This window comes from Hypanus sabinus, chromosome 14, assembly GCF_030144855.1.
Source record: "Hypanus sabinus isolate sHypSab1 chromosome 14, sHypSab1.hap1, whole genome shotgun sequence".
Taxonomy (NCBI): domain Eukaryota; kingdom Metazoa; phylum Chordata; class Chondrichthyes; order Myliobatiformes; family Dasyatidae; genus Hypanus; species Hypanus sabinus.
This window is the reverse complement of record NC_082719.1, coordinates 27,691,042-27,709,224: the sequence shown is the minus strand read 5'-3', so window position 1 is coordinate 27,709,224 and position 18,183 is coordinate 27,691,042.

The window sequence follows — 18,183 nt, the reverse complement described above, 5'->3', positions numbered from 1 at the left end:
TGCTGCTGTACTCTTTGTCTCACACATGCATGGTACATCAGAACACGCCCTTATGGAACACAAAAAACATCTCTTCAAGAGATATAGGTTGGCATTAACTGCTGCTTACTGGTCACCAAATTGAGCCTTTGTGATGATATTGGGTTCTTTGTCCACAAAGCCCTAAATTGAAAAGAAGATTTTCAGCCCTATCTGATGTAGGTGCCAACGGGTATCTTCACTACAGGGAGGTTATGCAGTATCCCTTCAGGGACTCACGTATTTCCCTGTCTAGTCACTGTGGCAAGGTCTAGCTGCCAATACCAGCTGCTTGAGGGGTGGGTCACCCCCTCGCCATGAAGGAGTAGATACTTCCTGCTAACAAAGTAGTTTTAGCACAGTTTATTTTTAATGATACATGTTTAAATTTAAACAAGTAGTTCTTAATACACTTTTACAACTCACAGAGGATATCTGATTCATAAAAGATTTCTGAGTTACAAATGATTTCAGATAGACAGACTTTATTGATCCCGAGGGAAATTGGGTTTCGTTACAGCCGGACCAACGAAGAATAGTGTAGAAATATAGCAATACAAAACCATAAATAATTAAATAATAATAAGTTAATCATGCCAAGTGGAAATAAGTCCAGGACCAGCCTATTGGCTCAGGGTGTCTTTGACACTCCCGGGGAGGAGTTGTAAAGTTTGATGGCCACAGGTAGGAATGACTTCCTATGACGCTCAGTGTTACATCTCGGTGGAATGAATCTCTGGCTGAATGTACTCCTGTGCCTAACCAGTACATTATGGAGTGGATGGGAGTCATTGTCCAAGATGGCATGCAACTTGGACAGCATCCTCTTTTCAGACACCACCGTCAGGGAGTCCAGTTCCACCCCCACAACATCACTGGCCTTAACGAATTTGTAAACTACGAAGAATTTCCAAACACAGGTGCTATTCTTACAAACTAAACGAACATACCAACAAATTACAGGCAAATACGTGGAGGAAATCAAAAGTTGAGAATTGAATTCTAGTTCTCCTTTCTGTAAACCTTTCTTATTGTCATTCTCCTCATCATTCCTAACAATCCCCAATGCTTTCTAATAGTTGTTATACTGTTTTGTTACTAGTTGATACTACTTGTATGTTTTCCAGATACCTTTGCTGGGACAAAGTAATTCACACAGATGTTTTAAAAACTTCTGGGGACAATAGTCTAAGTGACTTAGCTGTAGTTCCCTGGTTTAATGTAGGCCAATTAATATAGCCCCACTCTATTGTGTTTGGCTATTGTAGCTATGAAGTCTCATCGTCACTTGTCTTTGCAAACCACATCTCTTGGCAGCTAGCCCCCTGCTGTGGGTGAGTAGCCTGTGCTATCTAGCACTGTTTGCAAAGCTGTGCTTTTAACTTCAAACTGATTATTGCTTTCATTTACATTAATAACTGAAGACTGGTTCTCGTTTACTACAAGGGGCTGACAAGGAATATTTGTTAGAATTTCAGCCTTGTCAGAAGCAACTCTCTTTAGAAAGGTAGTGGTGCTGTACTAGAAAGCTGAGGCTAGCAAAAAGCCTGGAAAGCAAATATACATTGCATGTTCTGTTAAGGTAACATGACTAAACAACATAGATAGCATTGTCAGGAAAGAACTAAAACTGTGGATGCTGGAATCTGAAGGAAGAACAGAAATGATGTAAGAATTCAGTCGGTCAGGCAGCATCTATGGAAAGATAAACTTGTTCTGCCAAAGAGCCTTCAACCTGAAATGTTATCTGCTTTCTCTTTCCACAGATGCCTGTGGACTAGCTGCTCCAGAATTTCTATTGTTGTTTCAGGCAGCAGTCTTATAATGAGCAGAGCGCACCTATTTAGTGTGTTGTTTGGATTGGTCAGAACAAATACGGGTTGTGCATCATTGTCCCTGAACTCATATTGACAGCTCTTTTATTCAACTACCCTCTTATGTTCCATTCCATTTTATATCTTACATGAAAGAATACAAACTTAGAGATTCCTCCGAGTCTTCAGAGGTCACTGCTCTGCATCTAATTGCCTATCAATTTATCAGGACCTAACCTTTTGGGAACCTTTGAATTAGCTTTTCTGTTGATCAGTATGAGAGGAAATGGGTAGGTCCTTGGTTGTAGTTGGGTTTGGTGGGTTGCAATGGTGAGAGCCTGGAACTGGGAAAGGTGCATTAGAGGGCAGTTGTGGGCTGAGGGCTTGAGTGTTGGTTCAGGGCTGGCGCTTAGAGGGGTAGGAGCTGTGTAGTTTTAACTTTATATTACAGTTATGTTTTTATGGTATTTCCCTTTTAAGAACACTGTGTATTTCCTTTTTAAAATGTTGTGTATAGTTCTGAGCATTGCCAGAATCTGGGGTGTGGCAATAAAGAGAAGCAGCCATGTTTCCAGAGTGCTCAGCAGTAAATTTGTATAATTACTCACATATATATGGGCTAAAACTATTCAAGTTTACACTGCGCTCAATGATAAGCAAACTGTGAAAGCAGTTGCCGTTACCGTGAGCATTTTTTTGTGCATAAATAATACCCAGAAGTAACTTTGCTGTCGATATCTTTTTGATCCATTATTTGGGATTTCTTGCAGCGTTCCAATATAGCGTTTCAAAACTGAATCAGCTGCCAATTTAACCCATCACCCACTAACGGAGTAGTGGATTAAATCAAATCTAATTAAACAGAGCCTGTGCAAGCAACCAAAGCTGAAAGTACATTTTTATCTGCGTAGTAACATTTAGTCCATTCAGTTCACCTGCCCTGGATTCCCAAGCTGTCAAGGTGCGATGGCCACACCTAGTCTCATCTCATTCAGCATGTCTTCAGAATTGTCCTCAATCCAGTCCTGCTGCATAAAGCAACTTCTCCGGCTTGAAGGGGTTGAGACTGTATTTGTGATCACAGATGATGTAAAGGACAGACATGTCCCGTTACATTATAGTAGTAAAGGATTGCAAGATGTCTGTGAAGCATTTTCACCCTCAACTGAGGACTACGTTCACAATTGTTACTTCTCTGCTTTCTGCTTTGGTGTGAAACGTGATCAATTTACCTCATAGAACATGGTGTAGAAGTCATTCGTGTTCGATTGTGAATGATAAAGCCTTTAGTTGTCTTCGCTGTCATTTTCTTTTACTGTCTATCTAAGCAAAGAAATGTTTGTATGCTCCATTTGGCAGTTCTGAGAATGTTTTCATCACAAATAATATTCAAATCAAAGAGTGTTAACTTGCCATGAAACTGTGATACGGGTGTGAATTTTGATGCAGCATCAGCATTTCACATCACAGAGATTCCATATGTAGTTCAAGATCCAGTAATATATCTGCACCAGCCACAAAAAAGAGAATATACCATAACATGTTGATTATAGGATCATGAAAGTAGTGTCTGAAATGGTGAAATCAGAACTGCAGTGAGGAAAATTGTTTTTTTTCTGTCACTTGTAGGGCATCATTTCAGTCATGAGAGGCAAAACACACTTTGGAAAACAATATCCGCTCATATCACCAGAATTCTGTTGCAAAATTCACAAAGATCTCATGACCATGCCCATCTCATAATATGGGGTACGTTGTCATAACTACCAACTGAAGGCATTACAGCCATTGTTCACATACACCATCAAAAATTATAAAGACTATACAATTTTTTAGGGAAAATATTTATCTCAGGACTGTATAGTTGGGTTGAAAATAAGATTCGTAAGTATCTATTATGCCAAGCAAACATATCACCAAACCTACAGTTCAAATAGCAGAGATACAAGACCATAAGATATAGGAGCAGAAGTAGGCTCATTTGGCCCATCAAGTCTGCACCACCATTCAGTCATGGGCTGATCCAGTTCTTCCAGTCATCCCAATACCCTTTGATGCCCTGGCTAATCAAGAACCTATCTATCGCTGCCTTAAATGCAATCCAATGACTTGGCATCCAGAACTGCTCGTGGCAACGATTTAAGCAGATTTACCACCCTCTGACTAAAGTAATTTCTCCGCATCTCTGTTCTAAATGCTTCAATGCTGAAGTTGTCCCCTCTTGTCATAGACCCCCCCCCCCCCCCCACCATGGGAAATAACTTTGCCATATCTAATCTGTTCAGGCCTTTTAATATTCAGAATGATTCTATGAGATTCCCCCCTCATTCTCCTGAACTCCAGGGAATACAGCCCAAGAGCTACCAGACATTCCACATATGGTAACCCTTTCATTCCTGGAATCATTCCGGTGAATCTTCTGTGAACCCTCTCCAATGTCGGTATATCCTTTCTAAAATAAGGAGCCCAAAACTGCACACAATACTCCAAGAGTGGTCTCATGAGTGCCTTAAAGAGGTTCAACATCACATCCCTGCTCTTATATTCTATACCTCTCGAAATGAATGCCAACATTGCATTTGCCTTCTTCACCACTGCCTCAACCTGGAGGTTAATCTTTAGGATATCCTGCACAAGGACTACCACTTCCCTTTGTATCTCTGCATTTTGAATTCTTGCCCCATTTAAATAATAGTCTACCCATTTATTTTTTCCACCAAAGTGCATGACCATACACTTCCCAACATTGTATTTTATTTGCCACTTCTTTTCCCATTCCCTTAAACTATCTAAGTCTTTCGGCAGGCACTCTGTTTCCTCAACACTGCCCGCTCCTCCACATATCTTTGTATCATTGGCAAATTTAGCCACAAATCCATTAATCATATAGTCCATATGCAATGGATTGTTGGTTAGCATATGATCACACAAATTAGAAGCAGTAATAGGCCACTCAGCCCCTAAAACCTACTCTACTATTTATTAAAATCATAGCTGATCCAATTGAAATCTTAACTCTACATTCCCATCTATCTGTGGTAGCCCTTTCATACCAAATATGTATGTCTATGTCTTAAAAATATACAAAAGCCTTGTTCCAGTATTTAATGGAAAAGAATTGTTAAAGCTCACTGCTTTCTGAAATTGGGGGGGGGGGGGGGAGCGGAATATATAAGTGACCATTTATTTTTAAGTAATGAGCGTGACTTGATGTTCCCTCACAAACGAAAATATCCTCTCTGTATCTACCCTGTCAAGACACTTAAGGATCTTGTATGTTTCAATTTCGATCCCTTTTGCTCTTCCAAACTGCATTGCGGATAAGAGCCTAAACAGTCCACCTTGTAAGACAAACTGGCAATCTAGGTAGTAGTCTGCTAAACCTTATCTGAAATACTCCCAGTGCATCTGCATCCTTAAAGAAGGAGAACACCACTGTAAATAGTACTCCAGATCATACCAATTGGTCTTACTGATGTCCTATTTAACTAAAGCATAACCTCCCTGATTTTGTAATCAACTCCCCGAGCAATAAATGATAAAATTATGTTAGATTCCTAATTACTTGCTGCTCTTGCATGCTAACAGTTTGTGAATCATGCACTTGGGCACTCAGTTCCATCCACATCCCAGAGCTTGACATTCTCTCTCCATTTAGAAACACTTTTTTCCTGCCAAATTGAGTTGAATTGAATTGTCTTTATTACTTACATCCTTCATATACGTAATTAATAATAAATATAATGTACAGCAGGATGGTTAATATAACATAGAAATACAGTTGTATCAGCATGAGTTAAGCAGTCTGATGGCCTGGTGGAAGAAGCTGTCCCGGAGCCTGTTGGTCCTGGCTTTTATACTGAGGTATCGTTTCCTGGATAGTAGCAGCTGGAACTGTTTGTGATTGGGGTGACTTGTGTCCCCAGTGATCCTTCGAACTCTTTTTACACACCTGTCTTTGTAAATGTCCTGAACAGTGGGAAGGTCACAAATGACTATTTCATGTGTTATGCTCCATCTGTCAGATTTTTGCCCACTCCATTATCTTCTATCACTTCATAGTCTCAACGTGTTCTCTCAGCATTTTACTTTACAGTGTATCTGTGTCATCAACAAATTAAATAACCATCCAGAATCAGATCAAATTTATTATCACTGACTTAAATAATGTGAAATTTGTTGTTTTGTGGCATCAGTACAATGTTAAGACTTAAACTCACGGTAATTAGGGATCTCACCAGGGACATAGACAATAGACAATAGGTGCAGAAGTAGAGCATTCGGCCCTTCGAGCCTGCACCACCATTCTGAGATCATGGCTGATCATCTACTATCAATAGATGAATAGACTATCAATAGTTCCTGCCTTGTCCCCATATCCCTTGATTCCCCTAACCATAAGATACCTATCCAGCTCCTTCTTGAAAGCATCCAGAGAATTGGCCTCCATTGCCTTCCTAGGCAGTGCATTCCAGACCCCCACAACTCTCTGGGAGAAGAAGTTTTTCCTTAACTCTGTCCTAAATGACCTACCCCTTATTCTCAAACCATGCCCTCTGGTACTGGACTCTCACAGCATCTGGAACATATTTCCTGCCTCTATCTTGTCCAGTCCCTTAATAATCTTATATGTTGCAATCAGATCCCCTCTCAATCTCCTTAATTCCAGCCTGTACAAGCTCAGTCTCTCTAACCTCTCTGCGTAAGACTGTGCGGACATCCCAAGAATTAACCTTGTGAATCTACAATGCACTTCACCTATAGCCAGGATGTCCTTCCTTAACCCTGGAGACCAAAACTGTTCACAGTACTCCAGGTGTGGTCTCACCAGGGCCCTGTACAAATGCAAGAGGATTTCCATGCTCTTGTACTCAATTCCCTTTGTAATAAAGGCCAACATTCCTTTAGCCTTCTTCACTGCCTGCTGCACTTGCTTATTTGCCTTCAGTGACTGATGAACAAGGACTCCTAGATCTCTTTGTATTTCTCCCTTACCTAACTCTACACCATTCAGATAATAATCTGCCTTCCTGTTCTTACTCCCAAAGTGGATAACCTCACACTTATTCACATTAAACGTCATCTGCCAAGTATCTGCCCACTCACCCAGCCTATCCAAGTCACCCTGAATTCTCCTAACATCCTCATCACATGTCACACTGCCACTCAGCTTAGTATCATCAGCAAACTTGCTGATGTTATTCTCAATGCCTTCATGTAAATCGCTGATGTAAATCGTAAACAGCTGTGGTCCCAACACCAAGCCCTGTGGTACCCCACTAGTCACCACCTGCCATTCCGAGAAACACCCATTCACCGCTACCCTTTGCTTTCTATCTGCCAACCAGTTTTCTATCCATGTCAATATCTTCCCCCCAATGCCATGAGTTCTGATTTTACCCACCAATCTCCTATGTGGGACCTTATCAAATGCCTTCTGAAAATCGAGGTACACTACATCCACCGGATCTCCGTTGTCTAACTTCCTGGTTACATCCTTGAAAAACTCCAATAGATTAGTCAAGCACGATTTGCCCTTGCTAACTCCATGCTGGCTCAGCCCAATCCTATCACTGCTATCTAGATATGCTACTATTTCATCTTTAATAATGGACTCTAGCATCTTCCCCACTACTGATGTTAGGCTGACAGGACGATAGTTCTCTGTTTTCTCCCTCCCTCCTTTCTTAAAAAGTGGGATAACATTAGCCATTCTCCAATCTTCAGGAACTGATCCTGAATCTAAGGAACATTGGAAAATGATTACCAATGCATCTGCAATTTCCAGGGCCACCTCCTTTAGTACCCTAGGATGCAGACCATCTGGACCTGGGGATTTGTCAGCCTTCGGTCCCATCAGTCTACTCATCACCATTTCCTTCCTAATGTCAATCTGTTTTATTTCCTCTGATACCCTATGTTCTTGGCACATCCATACATCTGGGAGATTTCTTGTGTCTTCCCTAGTGAAGACAGATCTAAAGTACTTATTAAATTCTTTTGCCATTTCTTTCTTTCCCATAACAATTTCACCCAATTAATTCTTCAAGGACCCAACATTGTTCTTAACTATCTTCTTTCTCTTCACATACCTAAAAAAGCTTTTGCTATCCTCCTTTATATTCCTGGCTAGCTTGCGTTCGTACCTCATTTTTTCTCCCTGTATTGCCTTTTTAGTTAAGTTCTGTTGTTCCTTAGAAATTTCCCAATCATCTGTCCTCCCACTCACCTTAGCTCTGTCATACTTGCTTTTTTTTTTAATGCTATGCAATCTCTGGCTTCCTTTGTCAACCACTGTGGTCCCTTTCCCCCCCCCTTTGAATCCTTCCTTCTCTGGGGGATGAACTGATTTTGCACCTTGTGCATTATTCCCAAGAATACCTGCCATTGCTGTTCCACTGTCTTTTCTACTAGGATATCCGACAGGACATGTCCTGTTCTCATTACTGTCATCTGGAAGGAGATACAGGAGCCTGAAGACCCACACTCAATGTATTAGAAACAGCTTAGGTTGTACTGCTGCCACAAAACAACAGATTTCATGATATTGGGTGGAAGGGGAAAAGCTGCTTCTGAATTTGTGAGTGTGGATCTTCAGACGGCTGTACATCAAGTCCTCATCGAAGACGTTGGTAAGAATTTTAAAACATTGAGATCCGGGCATCAATCCTCGAGGCACACTATTCATTACAGCTTACTAATCAGAAGAAAACCTGCTTATACTTACTCACTTTGGGCAGGTGGGGCTTGTCAGCCTTGGACGGCAGCCCGCCTAGGAGTAGGAAAACTCTGATGTTAACTCTCTGCTGCCTTGAGGACATACCCACCATGGGTTTTGGAGTAACCCCTAGAAAGAAATCTGGAGCCAGGGTCAGTAAGGATGTTTGATATTGTTTACAACTTTGGCAACTTCTGTGAGACACTGGTGTCAAGCTGTATCGATGGTTGCCCTTCCCTTGGTTTACATCAGTGACATGGAGAGGGGGAGCCTGCTGCATGGGCAACAGAATCAGAATCAGGTTTATTATCACCAGCATGTGTCGTGAAATTTGTTAACTTAGCAGCAGCAGTTCAATGCAATACATAATATAGAAGCAGAGGAAAAAAAATAAACAAGTAAATCAATTACAGTATACGTATATTGAATAGATTTAAAATTGTGCGAAAAAACAAATAATATATAATAATAAAGTGAGGTAGTGTTCACGGGTTCAATGTCCATTTAGGAATCGGATGGCAGAGAGGGAAAGAAGCTGTTCCTGAATCGCTGAGTGTGTGCCTTCAGGCTTCTGAACCTCCTATCTGATGGTAAGAGTGAGAAAGGGCATGCCCTGGCTTTTGGAGGTCCTTAATAATGGATACTGCCTTTCTGAGACACCACTCCTTGAAGATATCCTGGGTACTTTGCAGGCTAATTTTCCTCTTTCAGGTTGATCTCACAGATCTACATGCTGGTGATCAATTGCCTAGAATTGCTGTTAGCTGTAGTTAGATGCCTGTTTGTCAAACTTATATGACCTTTCTCTGTAACTAGTAACATTATATTCTGCTCTATGTTATTAATTTTCCCTTGTGCTGGCAACATCCAGCACAAGGATGTTGTACCCTTTCAATGTTATTTCCATCTTTCCTGGAAGTAAGTGATCAAAACTGCACACGATACTCTAAATTAGGGCTCACCAATGTCTTTTACAATTTCAACATAACATCCCATCTCCTGTACTGAATACTTAGATTTCTTCTTCGTGAGAGTGTGCAATGAGCTGCCAGCACAAGTGGTGCATGTGAGCTTGATTTCAACATTTTAAGAGAAGTTTGAATAGATATGTAGATGGTAGGGATATGGAGGGCTATGGTTCTTGTGCAGGTTGATGGGAGTAGGCAGCTTAAATGGTTCAGCATGGACTGAAGTGCTTCTTTCTGTGCTGTACTTTTCTATGACTGTATGATGGTCTTTTCAGACAAAGACTGGCAGGTAAAGGGGCAGGTGTAATTTTGTATAGCTGTAATTCTAATTTTGCAATTTACTAACCTTGTGGAGGAAACTTCCAGAATTTAGTTTCACAGAGATGAGCAGTTAATCCAGTGCACCTCAGGTCAGGAAGGTAGAGGATGTTTTTGTTTCTTGGTCTCTTGACTGTAAGAGAACAAGTGAATTTAGGAACCTACCACGAGATTGAAGGAAATGCTATTTGTAGTGATAGAATGCAATAGGCACAGCCATTATTGTTTTGGAAGTTGAAGAAAGATCCATCAGACTTGTAACTAAATATATTTGACTGTGGTATTTATCCATCTGAAGCTTTCATTTTGAGAATGGCAGATAAATATACTTCATTATTTTTAAGGTTCTTTCTACAACTAATGTCTTTCCCAATTCTTCCACTGGCAAAGTCCCATCCATATGTATGATCTTCTTTCATAGTCCTTCAACTGCACAGATAACTTGCCTCCAGAGATTCTGGGTCTTTGCGTTCTGCGGTAGTTGATGGATCTTGGGTAGAATCTGCAGACTGTCCCAGGTGAGGCAAAGAGTGCTTGATAGGACAGACAGAAGTGATGTTTGGAATATTGTATGATCCTTCTACTATTTGCACTCCAAAGAGGGACTAAAATTCCTTGGCGCCTTCCGATAGGCTCCCTCTTGGTTTAAAGGATCTGGCTGTGAATCATTGAGGAAGTTGCATGTCTTCAAGGAGACTTTGAGAAGGTCATGATAAAACTCGGTAGTTGTGCTTGATCAGGAAATGAGCTGCTCAGCATACAGGTGACGTGGCCTGCCCACTGGAGATGGTTGAGTGCAATCAGTATCTCATTGTTCAACATCTGTTCTGTCAGTCAATTCAGAAGATCTTGCAGAGGCAAACCTCAAATGCTCTGAAGTGCTGTGTAGCTTGTCCACATCTCCTGTACAGAAGACAGGGCAGAGCTCACTGCTGCTCAGATCATGGACTTATTGCCTGCTTGGTTCAGATAGTCGAAGGCCAGTTTAGCATATTTAAATAGGGACTTCATTATTGTTAGTTCCTTTGCTTAATAACCACACATCATTTTCTGACAAAGAAATGGTATTAAAACTCAATATGTGCACTGAATTCTACATGAAGTGCAGATTTCATTATCACAAATATATTTTGATGCTATGAAAAATAACAAGCAGAAGTGATGGATGTGGGTTCAATTTCAACATTTAAGAGAAATTTTGATAAGTACATAGATTGGAGGAGTATGAAGGGCTATGGTCCAGATGCAGGTTAATGGGACTAGGTAGGTTAATAGCTTGTTGTGGACTAGATGGGTCCAAAAGCCTGTTTTTGTGACTCTAACAAGAGCAGCTTTTCATTAAAATCTAATATAAGAAATTATAAGCCAGATCAGATTAACAAGATAGACCATTTATCTCGATTGGATAAGCAGATGGCCCATTTCTCTTGGAGGCTGAGGGATGGATATCAGCCAGAGGTCTTGAGTTTTTGAGCATTGATGGGACTTTCAACTGCTGGGACTGCTAGGATACTAAATTTGGGAAATGTTAGATACTTTACTGACCTGAAAGGCATAAGGCTGGTCACCATTTGCAGTAAGTGCTGAACAATGGCCATGGAGCTGCAGGCAGAGAAAAGGACACAATTTTAATAACTTTGCAATCAATGTCAGTAAGACCCAAAGAATTTTGATTATGGACTTCAGAAAAGATAGGACAAGGAAACACACACCAGTCCTCATAGAAGGATCAGAAGTGGAAAGAGTGAGCATTTTCAAATTCCGGGATATCAACCTCTCTGAGGATCTATCCTAGGCCCAACATATTGATGCATTTACGAAGAAGGCACAACAATGGCAATATCTCATTAGGAGTTTGAGAAGATTTGGTATGTCTCCAAAGTACTCAGAAAATTCTACTGATGTACCACTGGTTGCATCAATGTCAAGTATTTAGGAGGGAGGGTCTACTGTACAGGATCAAAAGAAGCTGCAGAAAGTTTTGAACTCAGTCAGCTCCATTATGCTCCATAGCATGCAGGACATCTTCAAGGATCGGCGCTTCAAATAGGTGGCATCCATCATGTCGGACCCCCATCCCCAGGACATGCTCTCTTCTCATTGCTACCATCAGGAAGGGTGTACAGGAGCTTGAAGGCACATGCTCGATGACTGAAAGGTTCAAAGATTCCTTTTATTGTCAATGTATGTATGCAGAATACAACTTTGAGATTCATCTTCTCCAGATAGCCATGAGACAAGGAAAAACCATGGAGGTCATTGAAAGAAAAGACATCAAGCCCCCCCTCCCGCTCAATAAAAGAAAATGAAACAAAAACTCACGAATTCCAAATGTTATGACATATGCCACTGATATTAAACCTGATTCTGATTGTTGTTTAGGTTAACTAATTTTATATAGTTGAGTTGGGACCACTTAATTAGTTTTAGCAATTTAATTGCTAAGAAGGATTGGGATCTCGAGCATCTAAATGACTTTTCTTTTAAAGTTGGACTTGCGTAGCTGATTATCTTAAACAGAAGATCAGCACTGAGAACAAAACTGAACTTGGTGACAAAATACAGCTCAATCCGTAGTTTGTGACTTTCTGTTACACTTTATTGAATGGTTTATAGATGAACAACATTAGGGCAATATTTTGTTTGAGATGCCTGTTTATTTTTGGTGATGTTCTTAGGATTTTTAAAAAAGGGTATATGAAGCAATAAAGTCTGCAAACAAATGGGAATGATTATATATCGTCAGAAAAGGTGATGGAAAAATTATCTTTGAACTGATGAAGTTGAAAATATCTAATGTCACTCATCAATAACCTTTCCTTGTTTATGCCTGGCTAAGAGTATTGCAAAAGCTATTCATTTGGGATATTATATTGTAATACGATGTCGGTTTTTCAATATATAAAAAGCATTGAAATTAATTATTTCCCTCTGTTATGTTAGGTAAAATTTAAGTAAACGGTTAATAATGTAATTTTTTTAATGTTGTGCCAAGTGGTTTATTAACATGGATGAGAGACATTTTCTATTTTCTAGCTGTGGTACATGCATTTTTTATAAAACGAGTAACATTTATGCTGCAGCCTGCTGCAGAGGTGAAATTTTCATGCTGTGTTAAAATTTTGCAACAAGCCATTATTTTGCTGTGATTTCCGGTAATCTGCAACAAGTGGATGACAATTTTCTCCATGTGCAGTACTGACAGGAGGGACCTGTGTGACAAAAAGGAAACTCTGAGATAATTAAATAGATCCAGTATAATTGACACAAAATGCTGGTCGAACACAGCAGGCTAGGCAGCATCTATAGGAGAAGATGTCGACAGTACTTCTCCTATAGATGCTGCCTAGCCTGCTGTGTTCTACCAGCATTTTGTGTGTGTTGTTGTTTGAATTTCCAGCATCTGCAGATTTCCTCGTGTTTGCCCAGTATAATTGACCTCATTGGTGTATGTTGGTCCGGATTTTGCATTTACTGGCAAATGAGCAGTACTAACCTATCATTGCATTTGCCCATGGATTTCCCATTAGGTTTTGACTGGATCTTGCTTTAAATTCTGAAGGAATAAAAGTAATATTTTAATGCCAGTGAGGTTAACTGGCATTACTTAAGATTTACCAGCCATTAAAAGGGTACATAGTTTGGAATAGACAAGCTGTAATATTTTTTGCTCTGGTTTGTTCCAATTTCTTAGGAAAGTAAAACGATTTCATGCTATTGAATGTGATTGAATTGTAAATTGAGGTGATGGTGATAAACAGTTGATTTATTTGTTCACAGAATAAACAGTTCTTTGCCGTGAAGTTCCTGCTGTTTACTACTATTTGGATGTTTGACTGGTAATTCCAATGTCTTGACTACAAAACGATAAGCTAATAGTGATATATGGAGATACAAGAGACTGCACATGCTGGAATCTGGAGCATAAAAAAACCAAACTGCTAGAGGGTCTTTCAGTGATAAAGGGATAGTTGACTTTTAGAAGAACTGGGAGTATTGACCTGAAATGTCAACAATACTTTTACCTCCGTGGATGTTACCTTACCCACTAAGTTCCGCCAGAAGTTTGTTTTTTTTAACAGTGATATACAGTGGCATACAAAAGTTTGGGCACCCCTGGTCAAAATCTCTGTTACTGTGAATAGTTAAGTGAGTAGAAGATGAACTGATCTCTCAAAGTCATAAAGTTAAAGATGAAACATTTTTTTCAACATTTTTAGCAAGATTAGTGTATTATTTTTGTTTTGTACAATTTTAGAGTGGAAAAAAAAAGGAAAGGAGCACGATGCAAAAGTTTGAGCACCCCGGTAGATTTGAGCTCTCAGATAACTTTTACCAAGGTCTCAGACCTTAATTAGCTTGTTAGGGCTATGGCTTGTTCACAGACATTGTTAGGAAAGACCAGGTGAAGCAAATTTCAAAGCTTTATAAATACTCTGACTCCTCAAATCTTGTCCCAACAATCAACAGCCATGGGCTCCTCTAAACAGCTGCCTAGCACTCTGAAAATTAAAATAAATGATGCCCACAAAGCAGGAGAAGGCTATAATAAGATAGCAAAGCATTTTCAGGTAGCCATTTCCTCAGTTCGTAATGTAATTAAGAAATGGCAGTTAACAGGAACAGTGGAGGACAAGTTGAGGTCTGAAAACTTTCCGATAGAGCTGCACATAGGATTGCTAGAAAGGCAAATCAAAACCCCCGTTTGACTGCAAAAGACCTTCAGGAAGATTTAGCAGACTCTGGAGTGGTGGTGCACTGTTTTACTGTGCAGCGACACCTGCACAAATATGACCTTCATCAAAGAGCCATCAGAAGAAAACCTTTCCTGATCCTCATCACAAAATTCAGCGTCAGAAATTTGCAAAGGAACATCTAAACATGCCTGATGCATTTTGGAAACAAGTCCTGTGGACTGATGAAGTTAAAATAGAACTTTTTGGCTGCAATGAGCAAAGGTATGTTTGAAGAAAAAAGGGTGCAGAATTTCATGAAAAGCACACCTCTCCAACTGTTAAGCACGGGGGAGTGGATCGATCATGCTTTGGGCTTGTGTTGCAGCCAGTGGCACAGGGAACATTTCACTGGTAGAGGGAAGAATGAATTCAATTAAATACCAGCACTCATCTTCTAGGACACATCCTTGGGATATTGAAAACCGGCCGATCAGTGAGCACCAGAGTGGGTCCCATCATTGAAAAGAACTGAAGTTTGAGTGTAGCTGTAGGTGAGGGTGTTTGACAGAACCCCATCCACTTTGAAAAGGAAAAAGAGAGCCATTAAAGGTAGAAATTAATCTGTTTCCGCAGATGAGCTCAAAGAATTCGCTGTCAAGCACCATTGTAGTTCTGCTCTCTGCTGTGATCATTGTAGTAGTTGTCACATTGACAGTTATGCTCACTGTAACCTTGAACTCAGCTTTTTTCTGTCTGAAATAAGGTGGTCTTGTAGGGTGGAGAGGAGTGGATCTGGGTGAAAACCCAAACTGAGCCATTGTATTGGGTCATTTACTAGTCGATGTATCATGACAAACAGTCATTGACACTTTGACCATTTGATGCGTTAATTGACTGGATAGCGGAAAGTGTGCTCACTAATACTAATAGCTTTGCCACAATGCTTGCCTCATAACCTTGTCCTTTTGCTAACATGTCCAGTGGGTGAATTCCATACAGTGAAAATCACTGGTGAATAACTGATCTCAGGTAAAACCTCAACAATCTGATGCCAGATCTGTGGCTGGGAGCAACAGTGATGGGAACAAGAAGAAGTGTTTACCTAACTTAAAGTATTTTCAAACATCTCTGAGTTGAATGTTCCAATGCATTTACAATAGGGCAAGGGGATTATAATTTTCTTGTTCAAGTTGAACATTTGGCTTGGCTCAAATTAATTTCAACCTAAACACATGAGTGCAGAGAAATCTTGGGTGTCATCTAACTTTAACAGGGCTGCCTTCCACGTTACTCCTGGGAGTTAATTTTTCTGAAAAAAAAAGAGGAAGATTAATGTTCCAGTAATGATAAAACTTGAAGAGATATGTCAAAAGCATTGAGTTGACAAAAATGTTTTGCCCTTTTGAATTAAAGTTACAAAGGTATACAAAGATACATGGAAACAAGATGGATTGTCTGGGAAAGCTGCACAATTTAAATTGATATAATGCTTGTAAACCGTGAAGTGGTGATATTTTGAATGGTGTAACAGATCACAGTATAATACTGTTTGAGCACAGTAAATTTTTCTACTTCCAACAGGGTCAACACCTGTCAGTCTGAATTATGGTAAAAGCTTACCTGTTTTGATGTCAAGATGGGCTACAATATTTTATTCGTTTGTTCACCCTTTCTTGCTTGTAGTTACCTATTCACTGCGGTGTGTATCAAACCTATGAATCCTTTTTATAAATCTTAGGCACTGTCTTCCTGTGATTTGTTTTTCCTACAAAGTGTCTTGACACTCATATAAATTATTTTGACAAGGATGAAATGTGAAAATCAATATACGTTTATCAGGTGTCACTGAGTGGACTTTCATGCTAGTTGCCTTGATGAAGCACCCCTTCAAGAGCTCTGTAATTGAATAGGGTTAAGACCACGGAAAGTGCCAATTGTCAGCCAACAGTGATAAATGTCCTTTCAACAAGTTTCCTGCAGCTAAGTTAGAATATGTACAGTTAACATAAAGCCACAAGTCCTGAAAAAGTAGTTTGGTACTGGAAAAATTGTGAATACTGCTTTTTAATTTTAGTATGTTTTGCTTTTTTTAGATGTTGGTGTACTGTAATTTTAGGGGTGTTTGCTCAAAAGATTATTTTATTAGGAACAGCACACACAGGAGCTGGAAGAGTATGGTGGGTCAGGCAGCATTTATGTGGGAAGTGGATAGTTGACATTTCAAGTTGAGGTCCTTCATCATGACTCTGAAGAAGGGTCTTAACCTGAAACATTGACTATTTCCTTCCATAGATGTTGCCTCACCTGCTGAGTTTCTCTAACTCCCTGGGAGGTTGCTGCAGATTTCCAGCATCTGCAGTCACTTGTGTCTCCATATTAGTGTTTCCATTTCAAGTTATAGACATGTATTGGCCCTGACTTTGCTGACAAGGGTACACCTCCTGTAATCTCCACTTTGTTTGACCTGGTGAGGTCTTGAACAGTGCATCAACAGGCATAATTACTGACATCTCCCAGAAAAATCCAGCCATTGATTTAAAGAGCTCAATTTACAGTGTGTAAACTTATTGCCTATATGTTGTTTAGTAAGGTGTGAACAAAGTAGAACATCACTGCTTTTCTCTGTCATGAACTGCTGGTCCAGGAATACTGAGAGAGACTGAAAGTGCTAGGATCTTCCTTCCATTGAGAAGTATAGATTTTCCTTTTCTTACTCCATTAAGAGCATGGCTTTCCTCAATTTGTAATGCTGAGATCAAAAGCTTAAATATATTGCTTAGCAGAGGCATAAACTAATTTTTTAATGCAACTTGCCCCAATAGTACTAAGACTGATTAAACATTCAAAACCAGATTGGTAATTGAGACTCACTAGTTGCATTTTATATGTAGTCATTATTGATGAAATATATTTTAATTCTTCAAAATCTAGTTCAATTGAGAAACTTTCCATTAGTGTGAAAATGATTTCAAAGTCTGTAAATGGCGCAGAACCTGATAGAGATGGAAGATGAAAAGAATAGTAGTAGATTTAAAATGCTCCAAAGGGCAGTGACATTTCAGGTTAAGTTTAATGAAGAGAACTAAAGCCATTTTGGAAATTAAAAGAAATGAAGCAGTAGAATGAAATGAACTATTCAACAGTAGATGGTCCTTAGGTATGCAGACAAAAGCTGTGATACTGGCAAAATATAAATAAATCTGTTCAAAGTATGTTTACAGGGTTTATGAATATACAAGGAAGGTTTATCAATATACAAGTTTTTTAAGGAAAAACTATCAGAAATACTATTTTGTTCAGTTCTAGCATCATCAAAGTCTAGAGTGGTTGCAGAGGTGACTTACAAGAAAAAAAGGATGCTATCTTCAGAGCGGAAAAGATGAAGATGAAATGTGTTAGAAAATTCTGTTGGCTGCTACTGGAGTAGATTGGGACTGGATCTGATATCAAGCAGTGGAGTTAATGTAATTGCCAGAAAGCTTGGATGTGGTGTGTCGAGAATGGGGTAAAGAGGAAGAGAAATTGTGTTGCACTGTGAATAATATCTGGAAACCACTGCCTTAAAGGGTAATGAAAGAAGAGTTAATACAATTGGGACTCATTGGGACCTGTGTAGTTTTGCCTAATTAAGCAGCTGCCCGAATTAGCCGAAGTTTCATGGAAATAATCAA